The sequence below is a fragment of the Hordeum vulgare genome, chromosome 5H (genome assembly GCF_904849725.1).
Source record: "Hordeum vulgare subsp. vulgare chromosome 5H, MorexV3_pseudomolecules_assembly, whole genome shotgun sequence".
In the NCBI taxonomy this organism is placed as follows: Eukaryota; Viridiplantae; Streptophyta; class Magnoliopsida; order Poales; family Poaceae; genus Hordeum; species Hordeum vulgare.
The window spans coordinates 115,415,070-115,435,101 of NC_058522.1; positions in this window are offsets into that span (position 1 = coordinate 115,415,070).

Genomic DNA, 20,032 nt, shown 5'->3' on the forward strand with positions numbered 1-20,032 from the left:
CTATTTAATAAAACATGACCTATACTTAGCTAATTATCCTCGAAATGACATAGTTAGCTCCAAAAAGGCATTCTTACCTAATTTAGCCCGAAGAAGGGGACAAGAGGAGAAGAAAGAGGAAAAATGGAAGGAAGGAAGAATAAGAAGAAGAGAAGAAGAAGGATAAGAAGAAGGAGAAGCAGGAGAAGAAGAAGGAGAAGGAGTTCCTCCTTCTCCTTCTTCCTCCTTCTCCTTCTCCTTCTTCTTTTCTTCTTCTTCTCCTCTTCCTTCTCCTTCTCCTCCTCCTCCTCCTCCTTCTTCTTTTACTTGTTCTTCTCTTCTTGCTTCTTCTCTTTCTCTTCTTCTACGTAGCTTAGACTCATCCAAGAAAGACTAAATTGGCTAATTATCCTACAAAATGACATAATTAGCTTAGTTATCTCCTAAATGACCTATTTAATAAAAAAAGTGACCTATAGTTAGCTAAGTTCTCTCCTAAATGACATAATAAGGCTTACGTAGCTGCAAGATGACCTATTCCCCCTAACTTATGTATTAAATGGCCTATAATTAGCCTAGCTAGATCCAATATGGCTTAATAAGCATAGTTTGTTCCGGAATGACCTATTTTACCCAATTTAGCTCTGAAACTACCTATAGTTAGCTAGGCTCCCACCTAAATGACATAATTAGCTTAGTTAGCTCCAAAATGGTCTATTTAATAAAACATGACCTATACTTAGCTAATTATTCTCGAAATGACATAATTAGCTCCAAAAAGGTATACTTAGCTAATTTAGCCCGAAGAAGGGGACAAGAGAAGAAGAAAGAGGAAAAATGAAAGGAAGGAAGAAGAAGAACAAGAGAAGAAGAAGGAGAATGAGGAAGAAGAAGGAGAAGGAGAAGGAGAAGAAGCAGGAGAAAAAGGAGAAGGAGCTCCTCCTTCTCCTTCTTCTTCCTCCTTCTTCCTCCTTCTCCTTCTCCTTCTTCTTTTCTTCTTCTTCTCCTCTTCCTTCTCCTTCTCCTACTCCTCCTCCTCCTCCTCCTCCTCCTCCCCTTCTTCTTTTACTTCTTCTTCTCTTTCTCTTCTTCTACGTAGCTTAGACTCATCCAAGAAAGACTAAATTGGCTAATTATCCTACAAAATGACATAATTAGCTTAGTTAGCTCCTAAATGACCTATTTAATAAAAAATGACCTATAGTTAGATAAGTTCTCTCCTAAATGACATAATAAGGCTTACATAGCTGCAAGATGACCTATTCCCCCTAACTTAGGTATTAAATGGCCTATAATTAGCCTAGCTAGATCCAAAATGGCTTAATAAGCATAGTTTGCTCCGGAATGACCTATTTTACCCAAGTTAGCTCCGAAGCGACCTATAGTTAGCTAGGCTTCCACCTAAATGACATAATTAGCTTAGTTAGCTCCAAAATGGTCTATTTAATAAAACATGACCTATACTTAGCTAATTATCCTCGAAATGACATAATTAGCTCCAAAAAGGCATTCTTAGCTAATTTAGCCCGAAGAAGGGGACAAGAGGAGAAGAAAGAGGAAAATGTAAGGAAGGAAGAAGAAGAAGAAGCACAAGAAGAAGAAGAAGAAGGAGAAGAAGGATAAGGAGAAGGAGAAGGAGCTCCTCCTTCTCCTTCTTCTTCCTCCTTCCTCCTCCTTCTCCTTCTCCTTCTTCTTTTCTTCTTCTTCTCCTCTTCCTTCTCCTTCTCCTCCTCCTCCTCCTCCTTCTTTTACTTCTTCTTCTCTTCTTGCTTCTCCTCTTTCTCTTCTTCCAGTAGCTTAGACTCATCCAAGAAAGACTAAATTGGCTAATTATCCTACAAAATGACATAATTAGCTTAGTTAGCTCCTAAATGGCCTATTTAATAAAAAAATGACCTATAGTTAGCTAAGTTCTCTCCTAAATGACATAATAAGGCTTACGTAGCTGCAAGATGACCTATTCCCCCTAACTTAGGTATTAAATGGCCTATAATTAGCCTAGCTAGATCCAAAATGGCTTAATAAGCATAGTTTGCTCCGGAATGACCTATTTTACCCAAGTTAGCTCCGAAGCGACCTATAGTTAGCTAGGCTTCCACCTAAATGACATAATTAGCTTAGCTAGTTCCAAAATGGTCTATTTAATAAAACATGACCTATTCTTAGCTAATTATCCTCGAAATGACATAATTAGCTCCAAAAATGCATTCTTAGCTAATTTAGCCCGAAGAAGGGGACAAGAGGAGAAGAAAGAGGAAAATGAAAGGAAGGAAGAAGCAGAAGAAGAAGAGAAGAAGAAGGAGAAGAAGAAGGAGAAGAAGGAGAAGGAGAAGGAGAAGGAGCTCCTCCTTCTCCTTCTTCTTCCTCCTTCTTCCTCCTTCTCCTTCTCCTTCTTCTTTTCTTCTTCTTCACCTCTTCCTTCTCCTTCTCCTCCTCCTTCTTTTACTTCTTCTTCTCTTCTTGCTTCTTCTCTTTCTCTTCTTCTACGTAGCTTAGACTCATCCAAGAAAGACTAAATTGGCTAATTATCCTATAAAATGACATAATTAGCTTAGTTAGCTCCTAAATGGCCTCTTTAATAAAAAATGACCTATAGTTAGCTAAGTTCTCACCTAAATGACATAATAAGGCTTACGTAGCTGCAAGATGACCTATTCCCCCTAACTTAGGTATTAAATGGCCTATAATTAGCCTAGCTAGATCCAAAATGGCTTAATAAGCATAGTTTGCTCCGGAATGACCTACTTAAACCAAGTTAGCTCCGAAGCGACCTATAGTTAGCTAGGCTTCCACCTAAATGACATAATTAGCTTAGTTAGCTCCAAAATGGTCTATTTAATAAAACATGACCTATACTTAGCTAATTATCCTCGAAATGACATAGTTAGCTCCAAAAAGGCATTCTTACCTAATTTAGCCCGAAGAAGGGGACAAGAGGAGAAGAAAGAGGAAAAATGGAAGGAAGGAAGAATAAGAAGAAGAGAAGAAGAAGGATAAGAAGAAGGATAAGCAGGAGAAGAAGAAGGAGAAGGAACTCCTCCTTCTCCTTCTTCTTCCTCCTTCTCCTTCTCCTTCTTCTTTTCTTCTTCTTCTCCTCTTCCTTCTCCTTCTCCTCCTCCTCCTCCTCCTCCTTCTTTTACTTGTTCTTCTCTTCTTGCTTCTTCTCTTTCTCTTCTTCTACGTAGCTTAGACTCATCCAAGAAAGACTAAATTGGCTAATTATCCTACAAAATGACATAATTAGCTTAGTTATCTCCTAAATGACCTATTTAATAAAAAAAGTGACCTATAGTTAGCTAAGTTCTCTCCTAAATGACATAATAAGGCTTACGTAGCTACAAGATGACCTATTCCCCCTAACTTATGTATTAAATGGCCTATAATTAGCCTAGCTAGATCCAATATGGCTTAATAAGCATAGTTTGCTCCGGAATGACCTATTTTACCCAATTTAGCTCCGAAACTACCTATAGTTAGCTAGGCTCCCACCTAAATGACATAATTAGCTTAGTTAGCTCCAAAATGGTCTATTTAATAAAACATGACCTATACTTAGCTAATTATTCTCGAAATGACATAATTAGCTCCAAAAAGGTATTCTTAGCTAATTTAGCCCGAAGAAGGGGACAAGAGAAGAAGAAAGAGGAAAAATGAAAGGAAGGAAGAAGAAGAACAAGAGAAGAAGAAGGAGAATGAGGAAGAAGAAGGAGAAGGAGAAGGAGAAGAAGGAGGAGAAAAAGGAGAAGGAGCTCCTCCTTCTCCTTCTTCTTCCTCCTTCTTCCTCCTTCTCCTTCTTCTTTTCTTCTTCTTCTCCTCTTCCTTCTCCGTGTCCTCCTCCTCCTCCTCCTCCTCCCCTTCTTCTTTTACTTCTTCTTCTCTTCTTGCTTCTTCTATTTCTCTTCTTCTACGTAGCTTAGACTCATCCAAGAAAGACTAAATTGGCTAATTATCCTACAAAATGACATAATTAGCTTAGTTAGCTCCTAAATGACCTATTTAATAAAAAATGACCTATAGTTAGCTAAGTTCTCTCCTAAATGACATAATAAGGCTTACGTAGCTGCAAGATGACCTATTCCCCCTAACTTAGGTATTAAATGGCCTATAATTAGCCTAGCTAGATCCAAAATGGCTTAATAAGCATAGTTTGCTCCGGAATGACCTATTTTACCCAAGTTAGCTCCGAAGCGACCTATAGTTAGCTAGGCTTCCACCTAAATGACATAATTAGCTTAGTTAGCTCCAAAATGGTCTATTTAATAAAACATGACCTATACTTAGCTAATTATGCTCGAAATGACATAATTAGCTCCAAAAAGGCATTCTTAGCTAATTTAGCCCGAAGAAGGGGACAAGAGGAGAAGAAAGAGGAAAATGTAAGGAAGGAAGAAGAAGAAGAAGCACAAGAAGAAGAAGAAGAAGGAGAAGAAGGAGAAGGAGAAGGAGAAGGAGCTCCTCCTTCTCCTTCTTCTTCCTCCTTCTTCCTCCTTCTCCTTCTCCTTCTTCTTTTCTTCTTCTTCTCCTCTTCCTTCTCCTTCTCCTCCTCCTCCTCCTCCTTCTTTTACTTCTTCTTCTCTTCTTGCTTCTCCTCTTTCTCTTCTTCTACGTAGCTTAGACTCATCCAAGAAAGACTAAATTGGCTAATTTTCCTACAAAATGACATAATTAGCTTAGTTAGCTCCTAAATGGCCTATTTAATAAAAATGACCTATAGTTAGCTAAGTTCTCTCCTAAATGACATAATAAGGCTTACGTAGCTGCAAGATGACCTATTCCCCCTAACTTAGGTATTAAATGGCCTATAATTAGCCTAGGTAGATCCAAAATGGCTTAATAAGCATAGTTTGCTCCGGAATGACCTATTTTACCAAAGTTAGCTCCGAAGCGACCTATAGTTAGCTAGGCTTCCACCTAAATGACATAATTAGCTTAGTTAGCTCCAAAATGGTCTATTTAATAAAACATGACCTATACTTAGCTAATTATCCTTGAAATGACATAGTTAGCTCAAAAAAGGCATTCTTACCTAATTTAGCCCGAAGAAGGGGACAAGAGGAGAAGAAAGAGGAAAAATGAAAGGAAGGAAGAATAAGAAGAAGAGAAGAAGAAGGATAAGAAGAAGGAGAAGCAGGAGAAGAAGAAGGAGAAGGAGAGCTCCTTCTCCTTCTCCTTCTTCTTTTCTTCTTCTTCTCCTCTTCCTTCTCCTTCTCCTCCTCCTCCTCCTCCTTCTTTTACTTGTTCTTCTCTTCTTGCTTCTTCTCTTTCTCTGCTTCTACGTAGCTTAGACTCATCCAAGAAAGACTAAATTGGCTAATTATCCTACAAAATGACATAATTAGCTTAGTTAGCTCCTAAATGACCTATTTAATAAAAAAAGTGACCTATAGTTAGCTAAGTTCTCTCCTAAATGACATAATAAGGCTTACGTAGCTGCAAGATGACCTATTCCCCCTAACTTAGGTATTAAATGGCCTATAATTAGCCTAGCTAGATCCAAAATGGCTTAATAAGCATAGTTTACTTCAGAATGACCTATTTTACCCAATTTAGCTCTGAAACTACCTATAGTTAGCTAGGCTCCCACCTAAATGACATAATTAGCTTAGTTAGCTCCAAAATGGTCTATTTAATAAAACATGACCTATACTTAGCTAATTATTCTCGAAATGACATAATTAGCTCCAAAAAGGTATTCTTAGCTAATTTAGCCCGAAGAAGGGGACAAGAGAAGAAGAAAGAGGAAAAATGAAAGGAAGGAAGAAGAAGAACAAGAGAAGAAGAAGGAGAATGAGGAAGAAGAAGGAGAAGGAGAAGGAGGAAGAAGGAGGAAGAAGAAGGAGAAGGAGGAGCTCCTTCTCCTTCTTCTTCCTCCTTCTTCCTCCTTCTCCTTCTCCTTCTTCTTTTCTTCTTCTTGTCCTCTTCCTTCTTCTTCTCCTCCTCCTCCTCCTCCTCCTCCTCCCCTTCTTCTTTTACTTCTTCTTCTCTTCTTGCTTCTTCTCTTTCTCTTCTTCTACGTAGCTTAGACTCATCCAAGAAAGACTAAATTGGCTAATTATCCTACAAAATGACATAATTAGCTTAGTTAGCTCCTAAATGACCTATTTAATAAAAAATGACCTATAGTTAGCTAAGTTCTCTCCTAAATGGCATAATAAGGCTTACGTAGCTGCAAGATGACCTATTCCCCCTAACTTAGGTATTAAATGGCCTATAATTAGCCTAGCTAGATCCAAAATGGCTTAATAAGCATAGTTTGCTCCGGAATGACCTATTTTACCCAAGTTAGCTCCGAAGCGACCTATAGTTAGCTAGGCTTCCACCTAAATGACATAATTAGCTTAGTTAGCTCCAAAATGGTCTATTTAATAAAACATGACCTATACTTAGCTAATTATGCTCGAAATGACATAATTAGCTCCAAAAAGGCATTCTTAGCTAATTTGGCCCGAAGAAGGGGACAAGAGGAGAAGAAAGAGGAAAATGTAAGGAAGGAAGAAGAAGAAGAAGCAGAAGAAGAAGAAGAAGAAGAAGAAGGAGAAGAAGGAGAAGGAGAAGGAGCTCCTCCTTCTCCTTCTTCTTCCTCCTTCTTCCTCCTTCTCCTTCTCCTTCTTCTTTTCTTCTTATTCTCCTCTTCCTTCTCCTTCTCCTCCTCCTCCTCCTCCTCCTCCTTCTTTTACTTCTTCTTCTCTTCTTGCTTCTTCTCTTTCTCTTCTTCTACGTAGCTTAGACTCATCCAAGAAAGACTAAATTGGCTAATTATCCTACAAAATGACATAATTAGCTTAGTTAGCTCCTAAATGGCCTATTTAATAAAAAATGACCTATACTTAGCTAAGTTCTCTCCTAAATGACATAATAAGGCTTACGTAGCTGTAAGATGACCTATTCCCCCTAACTTAGGTATTAAATGGCCTATAATTAGCCTAGCTAGATCCAAAATGGCTTAATAAGCATAGTTTGCTCCGGAATGACCTATTTAAACCAAGTTAGCTCTGAAGCAACCTATAGTTAGCTAGGCTTCCACCTAAATGACATAATTAGCTTAGTTAGCTCCAAAATGGTCTACTTAATAAAACATGACCTATACTTAGCTAATTATGCTCGAAATGACATAATTAGCTCCAAAAAGGCATTCTTAGCTAATTTAGCCCGAAGAAGGGGACAAGAGGAGAAGAAAGAGGAAAATGAAAGGAAGGAAGAAGAAGAAGAAGGAGAAGAAGAAGGAGAAGAAGGAGAAGGAGCTCCTCCTTCTCCTTCTTCTTCCTCCTTCTTCCTCCTTCTCCTTCTCCTTCTTCTTTTCTTCTTCTTCTCCTCTTCCTTGTCCTTCTCCTCCTCCTCCTCCTCCTCCTTCTTTTACTTCTTCTTCTCTTCTTGCTTCTTCTCTTTCTCTTATTCTACGTAGCTTAGACTCATCCAAGAAAGACTAAAATGGCTAATTATCCTACAAAATGACATAATTAGCTTAGTTAGCTCCTGAATGGCCTATTTAATAAAAAATGACCTATAGTTAGCTAAGTTCTCTCCTAAATGACATAATAAGGCTAACGTAGCTGCAAGATGACCTATTCCCCCTAACTTAGGTATTAAATGGCCTATAATTAGCCTAGCTAGATCCAAACTGGCTTAATAAGCATAGTTTGCTCCGGAATGACCTATTTAAACCAAGTTAGCTCTGAAGCAACCTATAGTTAGCTAGGCTTCCACCTAAATGACATAATTAGCTTAGTTAGCTCCAAAATGGTCTATTTAATAAAACATGACCTATACTTAGCTAATTATCCTCGAAATGACATAGTTAGCTCCAAAAAGGCATTCTTACCTAATTTAGCCCGAAGAAGGGGACAAGAGGAGAAGAAAGAGGAAAATGAAAGGAAGGAAGAATAAGAAGAAGAGAAGAAGAAGGATAAGAATAAGGAGAAGCGGGAGAAGAAGAAGGAGAAGGAGCTCCTCGTTCTCCTTCTTCTTCCTCCTTCTCCTTCTCCTTCTTCTTTTCTTCTTCTTCTCCTCTTCCTTCTCCTTCTCCTCCTCCTCCTCCTCCTTCTTTTACTTGTTCTTCTCTTCTTGCTTATTCTCTTTCTCTTCTTCTACGTAGCTTAGAATCATCCAAGAAAGACTAAATTCGCTAATTATCCTACAAAATGACATAATTAGCTTAGTTAGCTCCTAAATGACCTATTTAATAAAAAAAATGACCTATAGTTAGCTAAGTTCTCTCCTAAATGACATAATAAGGCTTACGTAGCTGCAAGATGACCTATTCCTCCTAACTTAGGTATTAAATGGCCTATAATTAGCCTAGCTAGATCCAAAATGGCTTAATAAGCATAGTTTGCTCCGGAATGACCTACTTAAACCAAGTTAGCTCCGAAACGACCAATAGTTAGCTAGGCTTCCACCTAAATGACATAATTAGCTTAGTTAGCTCCAAAATGGTCTATTTAATAAAACATGACCTATACTTAGCTAATTATTCTCGAAATGACATAATTAGCTCCAAAAAGGTATTCTTAGCTAATTTAGCCCGAAGAAGGGGACAAGAGAAGAAGAAAGAGGAAAAATGAAAGGACGGAAGAAGAAGAAGAAGAAGAAGAGAAGAAGAAGGAGAAGGAGGAAGAAGAAGGATAAGGAGAAGGAGAAGAAGGAGGAGAATAAGGAGAAGGAGCTCCTCCTTCTCCTTCTTCTTCCTCCTTCTTCCTCCTTCTCCTTCTCCTTCTTCTTTTCTTCTTCTTCTCCTCTTCCTTCTCCTTCTCCTCCTCCTCCTCCTCCTCCCCTTCTTCTTTTACTTCTTCTTCTCTTCTTGCTTCTTCTCTTTCTCTTCTTCTACGTAGCTTAGACTCATCCAAGAAAGACTAAATTGGCTAATTATCCTACAAAATGACATAATTAGCTTAGTTAGCTCCTAAATGACCTATTTAATAAAAAAAATGACCTATAGTTAGCTAAGTTCTCTCCTAAATGACATAATAAGGCTTACGTAGCTGCAAGATGACCTATTCCCCTAACTTAGGTATTAAATGGCCTATAATTAGCCTAGCTAGATCAAAAATGGCTTAATACGCATAGTTTGCTCCGGAATGACCTATTTTACCCATGTTAGCTCCGAAACGACCTATAGTTTGCTAGGCTTCCACCTAAATGACATAATTAGCTTAGTTAGCTCCAAAATGGTCTATTTAATAAAACATGACCTATACTTAGCTAATTATCCTCAAAATGACATAATTAGCTCCAAAAAGGCATTCTTAGCTAATTTAGCTCGAAGAAGGGGACAAGAGGAGAAGAAAGAGGAAAAATGAAAGGAAGGAAGAAGAAGAAGAAGAGAAGGAGAAGGAGAAGGAGGAAGAAGAAGGAGAAGGAGAAGGAGGAGAGAAGCTCCTTCTCCTTCTTCTCCTCCTTCTTCTCCTTCTTCTTATCCTTCTTCTTTTCTTCTTCTTCTCCTTCTCCTCCTCCTTCTCTTCCTCCTCCTTCTTCTTCTTCTTTTTCTTCTCCTTCTTCTTCTCTTCTTGCTTCTTCTCTTCTTGCTTCTTCTCTTTCTTCTTCTACGTAAGTTATTTTCCCCAACAAAGACATACTTAGCTAATTATCCTCCAAAATGACATAATTATCATAGTTAGGTATAAACATCATAAGAACCTCGGTTAGCTCATTAAAATGACTAATTTAGCTCCAAAATGACATAATAAGGTCCAAATGGATTAATAATCATAGTTGGCTACAAAATGACATATTTTATCCAAGTTAGCTCTAGAATGACCTATACTTAGCTAAGTTCTCTCCTAAATGACATAATAAGGCTATGTAGCTCCAAGATGACCTATTCCACCTAAGTTAGCTATTAAATGGCTTATACTTAGCTAACTTCTCTCCGAAATAACCTATATACTTCTTCATCTAGTATTATTCTTCTAACTTTCTTATTTGTCATTTTGCAGATTACATTCACTTCACGGGAAGCTTGGATTATATTGATAGAATGCTTGAAGATGATTTCTTGTACCATGGCTTCACGGAAGCTTGTATTGAAACTATTGTGGTATATGGATATATACAAAACTTTGTATGCATGTGGATGAAACTGGTGTAATATATGGTTTGGTACGGATGGAACTTGCATAATATGTATGTACTATGGATGAAAGTTATTTTAATATGGTTATGAGTACGAAAAGAAATTTATTTATGTCAAATATATATATATATATATATATTCTGATTATTGTGAAAAATGTTGGATGTAATAAGAAATAAAATAAAAAGGGGTTGGTTTCCCCCTTTGTCGTCTGCCCCCACATGGCAAAGGGGGGATGGCAGACGGCAAAGAGGGGAGAGAGAGGGGGCTGGTTCCCCCCTTTGCCGTCTGCCCCCACATGGCAAAGGGGGGACGGCAGACGGCAAAGAGAGGAGGCCTGCCGTTAACACTTAACGGGGCCGTTGGTGTATGTGTCGTCCCATTTAATTTGTCGTCTGCCCCCTCATGGCAAAGATTCTTTGCCGTCCGCTTAAAAAAAGTAGACGACAAAGAACCTCTTCACCGGATTTTTTTCCGTCTACATTGCCGTCTGCTGACCGTCGGCAAAGCCTTTGCCGTCTGTGGTTCCCCCCTTTGCCGTCCGCCATGGCAGATGGCAAATTAGTGAATTTCAGTAGTGTCCCTTGAAGAGGAAAGGGTGATGGAGCACAGGAGTAGTAAGTATTTCCCTCAGTTTGAGAACCAAAGTATCAATCCAGTAGGAGAATCACGCCAAGTCCAGAGTACCTGCGCAAACACAAAAGAGCTTGCACCCAACGCTATAAAGGGGTTGTCAATCCCTTCAATATTGATTGCAAAGTGAGATCTGAAGGCGGAAAGTGCAACGAAGTAAAAGTGTAAGGCTGAAAATATGGTGTGAAGTAGACCCGGGGCCATAGTGTTCACTAGAGGCTTCTCTCAAAATAGCAAATAATACGGTGGGTGAACAAATTACTATCAATAAATTGATAGAACCGTGCAAAGTCATGACGATATCTAAGGCAATGATCATACATATAGGCATCACGTCCGAGACAAGTAGACCGATACTTTCTGCATCTACTACTATCATTCCACACATCGACCGCTATCCAGCATGCATCTAGTGTATTGATTTCATGACGAACAGAGTAACGCCTTAAGCAAGATGACATGATGTAGAGAGATAAACTCAAACCAATGATGAAATCCCATCTTTTTACCCTTGATGGCAACAACATGATGTGTGCCTCGCTGCCCCTTCTGTCACTGGGAGAGGTCACCGCACGGTATGAACCCAAAACCAAGCACTTCTCCCATTGCAAGAATCATAGATCAAGTTGGCCAAACAAAACCCACAACTTGAAGAGAATTACAAGGATATGAAATCATGCATATAAGAGATCATAAGAAACTCAAATAAGATTCATAGATAATCTGATCATAAATCCACAATTCATCGGATCTCGACAAACACACCGCAAAGAAGATTACATCAGATAGATCTCCATGAAGATCATGGAGAACTTTGCATTGAAGATCCAAGAGAGAGAAAAGAAGCCATCTAGCTACTAGCTATGGACCCAAAGGTCTATGGTGAACTACTCACGCATCATCGGAGAGGTCATGGTGTTGATGAAGAAGCCCTCCGTATCCGAATCCCCCTCCGAGAGGGCACCAGAACGTGCCCCAGATGGGATCTTGCAGAGACAGAAGCTTGCGGCGGTGGAAAAGTATTTTCGTGGATCTCTCTCGCAGTTTTGAAATTTTTCTGAATTTATAGGCGGAAGAGGTAGGGCAGACAAGCCACAGGGGGCCCACAAGCCTGCTAGGCGTGGGCCCCCCTGGTCGCGCCTAGGGGGCTTGTGGGGTCCCCTGGTGGCCCCTCCTTTGGTTCTCAAGTCTCGTGCGTATCTTCTGTTCCGGAAAAAATCTTTTTGGAAGTTTTATTCCGTTTGGACACCGTTTAAAATCCTCCTGTGAAAAGGGTCAAAAACACGGGAAAAACAGGAAATGGCACTTGGCAGTGAGTTAATAAGTTAGTCCCAAAAAAGATATAAAAGGCATACAAAACATCCAAAGTTAGACAAGATAATAGCATGGAACCATCAAAAATTATAGATACGTTGGAGATGTATCAATGATACACATATACATAACATTGAGACCAAAAGATGTAGAGTTAACAATGATAGTGCCATGTTGTTATGGCACTGCCGCTTAGATCATATTGGTGTAAAGTGCATGAAGAAACTCCATTCCGATGGGCTTTTGGAGTCACTTGATTTTGAATCACTTGACACGTGTGAACTATGCCTCATGGGCAAGATGACTAAGACTCCGTTCTCCGGAACAATGGAGTGTGCAAGTGACTTGTTGGAAATCATACATACCGATGTGTCCGGTCGGATGAGTGTGGAGGCGCGCGGCGGATATCGTTATTTTCTCACCTTCACTGACAATTTGAGTAGGTATGGATATATCTACTTGATGAAGCACAAGTCTGAAACGTTTGAGAAGTTCAAGCAATTTCAGAGTGAAGTTGAAAATCATCATAACAAGAAGATCAAGTTCCTACGTTCTGACCGTGGGGGTGAGTATCTGAGTTTCGAGTTTGGTGCTCACTTAAGACAATGTGGAATTGTTTCACAGTTGACACCGCCTGGAACACCACATTGTAATGGTGTGTCCGAACGTCGTAATCGTACTTTGTTAGAAATGGTGCGATCTATGATGTCTCTTACCGATTTGCCGTTGTCGTTTTGGGGTTATGCATTAGAGACAACTGCATTCACTTTAAATAGGGCACCATCAAAATTCGTTGAGACGACACCATACGAGCCGTGGTACGGCAAGAGACCAAAGTTGTCTTTTCTTAAAGTTTGGGGATGTGATGCTTATGTCAAAAAGCTTCAGCCTGAAAAGCTGGAACCCAAAGCGGAAAAGTGCGTCTTCATAGGTTACCCAAAGGAGACAGTTGGGTATACCTTCTATCTCAAATCCGAGGGCAAAGTGTTTGTTGCTAAAAAATAGAGCTTTTCTTGAGAAGGATTTTCTCTCGAAAGAATTGAGTGGGAGGAAGATAGAACTTGATGAGGTTGTTGAACCTCTAATCCCTCTAGATGGTGGTACAGGGCAGGGGAAACCTCTGTCGAAGCGACGCCGGTTGAGGAGGAAGTTAATGATGATGATCATGAAACTTTGGATCAAGTTCCTATCGGACCTCGCAGGTCGACAAGATCACGTACTGCTCCTGAGTGGTACGGTAATCCTTTCTTATCAATCATGTTGTTAGACAACAATGAACCTGCGAATTATGAAGAAGCAATGGTGGGCCCGGATTCCAACAAATGGCTGGAGGCCATGAAGTCCAAGATAGGATCTATGTATGAAAACAAAGTGTGGACTTTGGAAGTATTATCTAAAGGCCGCAAGGCTATTCAGAACAAATGGATCTTTAAGAAGAAGACGGACGCGAACGGTAATGTGACCGTTTATAAAGCTCGACTTGTGACAAAGGGGTTTTCACAAGTTCAAGGAGTTGACTACGATGAGACATCCTCACCGGTAGCGATGCTTGAGTCCGTCTGAATCATGTTAGCAATAACTGCATTTTTCGATTATGAAATCTGGCAGATTGATGTCAAAACGGTGTTCCTTAACAGTTTTCTTAAGGAAGAGTTGTATATGATGCAACCCGAAGGTTTTGTCGATCCAAAGAATGCTAACAAAGTATGCAAGCTCCAGCGATCCTGTAACGCCCCGGAAAACACCCGTCGGCGGTTGTTACTCCTGGCGGGATCTAGACTGGCCCCACATATCAATACTAGTCTTTTCTACCCGGGATCAGCTTCCCGGTTGGTCACCCATCCTAGAACTACTCTAAGCCGAGCACGCTTAACCTATGAGTTCTATTTGAATGGGCTCCCGGAAAAGAAGGAATTCCTTATTGATATGAGTAGTCTATCATCCCTAATAAGCCAGGCTATCACATACACCACCACTCAGAGGAACCGACGTCCTCGTCGGGCCACAGGAGCGTTCCCTCACAAACGTCATGACAACATGACCGCATACTTGTCCGCAAACATCCGTGTAACCGCGAGGGTCGGCTCTGATACCAAACTTGTAACGCCCCGGAAAACACCCGTCGGCGGTCGTTACTCCTGGCGGGATCTAGACTGGCCCCACATATCAATACTAGTCTTTTTTGCGCACTTTGTCCTCACTCATGCGCACCCGGGATCAACTTCCCGGTCGGTCACCCATCCTATAACTACTCCAAGCCAAGCACGCTTAACCTGTGAGTTCTATTTGAATGGGCTCCCGGAAAAGAAGGAATTCCTTATTGATATGAGTAGTCTATCATCCCTAATAAGCCAGGCTATCACAGATCCATTTATGGACTGGTGCAAGCATCTCGAAGTTGGAATAAGCGCTTTGATGAAGTGATCAAAGAGTTTGGGTTTATACAAGTGGTTGGAGAATCTTGTATTTACAAGAAAGTGAGTGGGGGCTCTGTGGCGTTTCTAATATTATATGTGGATGACATATTACTGATTGGAAACAACGTGGAGTTTTTTGAGAGCGTAAAGGATTACTTGAATAAAAGTTTCTCAATGAAGGACCTAGGAGAAGTTGCTTGCATTCTAGGCATTAAGATCTATAGGGATAGATCGAGGCGCATGATATGACTTTCACAAAGCACATACCTTGATAAAGTTTTGAAAAAGTTCAAAATGGAACAGTCCAAGAAAGGGTTCTTGCCAGTATTACAAGGTATAAAATTGAGTATGACTTAGTGCCCAGCAACTGCGGAAGATAGAGAAAAGATGAGTACCGTCCCCTATGCTTCAGCCATATGTTCTATCATGTATACAATGTTGTGCACTAGACCGGACGTCGGCCTGGCCATAAGTATGGCAGGCAGGTTTCAAAGTAATCTAGGAATGGATCACTGGACGGCAGTCAAGAATATTGTGAAGTACGTGAAAAGGACTAAGGAAATGTTTCTCGTTTATGGAGGTGATGAAGAGCTCGTCGTAAAGGGTTACGTCGACGCAAGATTTGACACTGATCCGGATGACTCTAAGTCTCAAACCGGATACGTATTTATTCTTAATGGGGGTGCGGTAAGCTGGTGCAGTTCCAAGCAAAGTGTCGTAGCAGATTCTACATGTGAAGTGGAGTACATGGCTGCCTCGGAGGCAGCTAAGGAGGGTGTCTCGATGAAGCAGTTCATGACGGATCTTGGATTTGTGCCGAGCGCAGTAAATCCAATAGCTCTGTTCTGTGACAACACTTGTGCCATTGCTTTAGCAAAGGAACCAAGGTTTTCACAAGAAGACCGGACACATCAAACGACGCTTCAACCTCATCCGCGACTACGTCGAAGGAGAGGACGTAAATATTTGCAAAGTGCACACGAATCTGAATGTAGCAGATCCGCTGACTAAGCCTCTTCCACGAGCGAAGCATGATCAACACCAGAACTGTATGGGTTTTTGATTCATAACAATGTAAATCGCATAGCGATGTGAGGACTAGATTACTGACTCTAGTGCAAGTGGGAGACTGTTGGAAATATGCCCTAGAGGCAATGATAAAATAGTTATTTTATTTTCCTGTTTCAAGATAATCATTTACTATCCACGCTATAATTGTATTGAATGAAAACATAGATACATGTGTGGATACACAAACAAAACAATCTCCCTAGCAAGCCCTCTAGTTGGCTAGCCAGTTGATCAAGGATGGTCAAGGTTTTCTGACCATATGCAAGTGTTGTCACTTGATAACTGGATCACCTCATTAGGAGAATCATGTGATGGACTAGACCCAAACTATGAACGTAGCATGTGATCATGTCATTTTATTGCTATTGTTTTCAGCGTGTCAAGTCTTTATTCCTATGACCATGAGATCATATAACTCACTGACACCGGAGGAATACCTTGTGTGTATCAAGCGTCGCAACGTAACTGGGTGACTATAAAGGTGCTCTACAGGTATCTCTGAAGGTGTTCATTGAGTTAGTATGGATCAAGACTCGGATTTGTCACTCCGTGTGACGGAGAGGTATCTCGGGGCCCACTCGGTAATACAACATCACAAACAAGCCTTGCAAGCAATGTGACTAAGTGTAAGTCACGGGATCTTGTATTATGGAACGAGTAAAGAGACTTGCTGGTAACGAGATTGAAATAGGTATACGGATACCGATGATCTAATCTCGGACAAGGAACATACCGAAGGATAAAGGGAATGACATACGGGATTATATAAATCCTTGGCACAGAGGTTCAACCGATAAGATCTTCGTAGAATATGTAGGATCAAATATGGACATCCAGGTCCCGCTATTGGATATTGACAGAGGAGTGTCTCGGGTCATGTCTGCATAGTTCTCGAACCCACAGGGTCTGCACACTTAAGGTTCGATGATGTTTTAGTATAGTTGAGTTATATGTGTGGTTACAGAGTGTTGTTCGGAGTCCTGGATGAGATCACGGACGCCACGAGGGTTTCCGGAATGGTCCAGAAATGAAGATTGATATATAGGATGGTTTCATTTGGTTACCGGGAAGGTTCGCGCATTACCGGGAGTGACGAATGGGTTCCGGGTATTCACCGGGAGGGGCCCACCCACCCGGGAGTGAGCCCAGTGACCCTAGGGTGGCGCACCAGCCCTTAGTGGGCTGGTGAGGCCAGCCCAATAGGGCCATGGCACCACAAGGGAAAAATACCAAAGGAAAGGAAAAAAAAGGAAAGAGGGAGGTGGGAAGGAAGGAGTGGACTCCTTCCCCCAAACCGAATTGGGGTGGGAGTCCACCTCCTACCTTCGGCCGGCGCCCTTGGGGCTCCCTTGAGCCCGAAGGCTAGCCCCTCCCCTCCTATATATATTGGTGGTTTAGGTCTTTTTGAGACATGACTTTGCCACGTGCAACTCAAACCTATACCACGTAATTCTTCCTTTAGATCGGATTTCTACGGAGCTCGGGCGGAGCCGTGCAGGAGTAGATCATCACTACCACCAGAGCGTCGTCACGCTGCCGGAGAACTCATCTACTTCTCCGTCTCTCTTGCTGGATCAAGAAGGCCAAGATCGTCATCGAGCTGTACGTGTGCTGAACGCGGAGGTGTCGTCCGGTCAGCGCTAGATCGGAACGGATCGTTGCACGGATCATGGGACGACGGTGATTTGAATCACGAAGCTGTACCACTACATCAACCGCGTTTCTTAACGCTTCCCGCTTAGCGATCTACAAGGGTATGTGGATCTAATCTCCTCTCGTAGATGGACATCACCATGATAGGTCTTCGTGTGCGTATGAATTTTTTTGTTTCCCATACAACGTTAATTGTGTCTGAAAAATCCCTCAAACCTCTAGTATATATAGGAGGAGAGGAGGGAGGATGTCGGCCCCAGGGTTTCCCCTTTGGGTTGGCCGAAGTGGGAGGAGAGGAGGATTCCTCCTCCAATCCTACTCCTAGTAGAATTCCCCTTCTCCCACTTGGAAACCTTTTCCACCTTGTGTTTTTCCCTTATTCCTCATCCAGCCACATGGGCCCTTAGAGGTGTCGTGGCCAGCCCACCAGGGGCTGTTTTTCCTCCTCTCTTGGCCCATGAAGCCCCTAGGGTCGTCACACCCCTCCCGGTGGTCCCCCGGTACCCACCCGACACTCCGGGTACACTGCCGATGAGCCCGAAACCTTTCCGGTGACTAAAACAGGACTTCCTATATATCAACCTTTACCTCCGGACCATTCCATAGCTACTCGTGACGTCCAGGATCTCATCCGGGACTCTGAACAACCTTCGGTCACCAACACCTATAACTCAACTATACCGAACCGTCACTGAACCTTAAGTGTGCAGACCCTGCGGGTTCGAGAACTATGCAGACATGATCTGAGACACTCTCCGGTCAATATCCAATAGCGGGACCTGGATGTCCATTTTGGATCCTACATATTCTACAAAGATCTTATCGGCTGAACCTCTATGTCAAGGATTCATATAATCCCGTATACCATTCCCTTTGTCCTTCGGTATGTTACTTGCCCGAGATTCGATCGTCGGTATCTACATACCTATTTCAATCTCGTTACTGAGAAGTCTCTTTGCTCGTTCCATAATACAAGATCCCGTGACTAACTCTTCAGTCACATTGCTTGCAAGTCTTATATGTGATGTTGTATTACCGAGTGGGCCCCGAGATACCTCTCCGTCACACGGAGTGATAAATCCCAGTCTTGATCCATGTCAACCCAACAGACACCTTCGGAGATACCTGTAGAGCACCTTTATAGTCACCCAGTTACGTTGCGACGTTTGATACACACAAGGTATTCCACCGGTGTCCGGGATTTGTATGATCTCATGGTCATAGGAACAGATACATTGACATGCAGAAAACAGTAGCAATAAACTGACACGATCATATGCTACGTTTATAGTTTAGGTCATGTCCATCACATCATTCTCCTAATGATGTGACCCCGTTATCAAGTGACAACACTTGTTTATGGTCAGGAAACCTTGACCATCTTTGATCAATGAGCTAGTCAACTAGAAGCTCACTAGGGGCAGTGTGTTGTCTATGTATCCACACATGTATTTGAGTTTCCAATGAATACAATTCCAGCATGGATAATAAACGATTATCATGAATAAGGAAATATAATAATAAGCAATTTATTATTGCCTCCAGGGCATATTTCCAACAGTCATCAGCGAGCCCGCAACTGTGTCACGAAGACCGCTTTATCAGGCGAAGACCACCTTTAATGAGGATAGGATTGGAACCTTGTCCCCCTTTGAATTGCCGTGTTGTGGCTGCCATTCCCGCCCATGTTTTGGGGGAAGAGGACCAAGGCCCTACAAAGATCAACCCATTCTCTCTCTCAACACCCGTGTACTAGAGCCTCAAGCGCCTCCCTTCCTTCCAAGAAACAAATCACAAGCAGGAGTAGGATTTTATGCTTCAACGACCTGAACCCGGGTAGCTCGTGTGTCTTCGTCGCCTTTGATGAGGGGAGTGTGCTCACTGTTCATTTTGCTGTGTTTGTCATCGTGTTGCAGGTCGCAAGCCAAGTCCCCTAGTGTCCGAACCTCGTTCTTGGAGAAGCTCGTGGACGCAGATCCCAGACTCCAACAGTCGCCTCCAGCCGCTCCGACTACAAGTCATGTAAAGCCGCTTCCGCCCACTAGCGACAACGACATGATCCCCCGTGATGTCATACGCCGCCCCTACACCTTGGCGGAGATGAATGTCAGTCGCCTCCAGCCGCTCCGACTACAAGTCATGTAGAGCCTCTTCCGCCCACTATCGACAACGACATGATCCTCCGCGACGTCATACGCCACTCCTACACCTCGATGGAGATGAATGCCAGCCGCCTCCAGCCGCTCCGACAACAAGTCATGTAGAGCCGCTTCCGCCCACTAGCGATATCGACATGATCCTCCGCGATGTCATACACCGCTCCTACACCTCGGCGGAGATAAATGCTGGTCGTTGCGCCACAAAAATGTGGCGGCCCTCCGAATCATTCGAGGAGTTCGAGCGGCACGCTAGGCGAAAGGCGATCGTCGTGGACAAAGCCGCCAGTGCTCGCAAAGGAGCAGCCACACACCGTCCGTCGTATGGCCGTGATCATCTTCTCCTCCTCCCCCTCGAACAACGACACCATCAACGAGAATGACGGTCCTCCGACAGTTGATGCCTACACCAACAACTACAACCGTCGTTCGAAGACCCCAAAGGAAGCGGCTGGCGACAGAGTGCTGAACTCCGGCGGCCCTCTCGGTTTATTACTTAATCTGCCTTCTTGTTTTAGTTAAATGGATGAACTTGCTCTTTTGGATCGAAACGCGGAGAACTTTAATCTCCTATCTATTTGTGTTTCTATGTTGTAGGTTGATCTACATAGTGTTTATCACGTTGTATGCATTTGTATGTATTTGGGGTGGAAATTTGATAACCATGGTTGCTCAAGGGCGTCAACGGACGTATATATGGCCCCTAATTAGGCAATTATGGTTCGATGCTCTTAATTAAG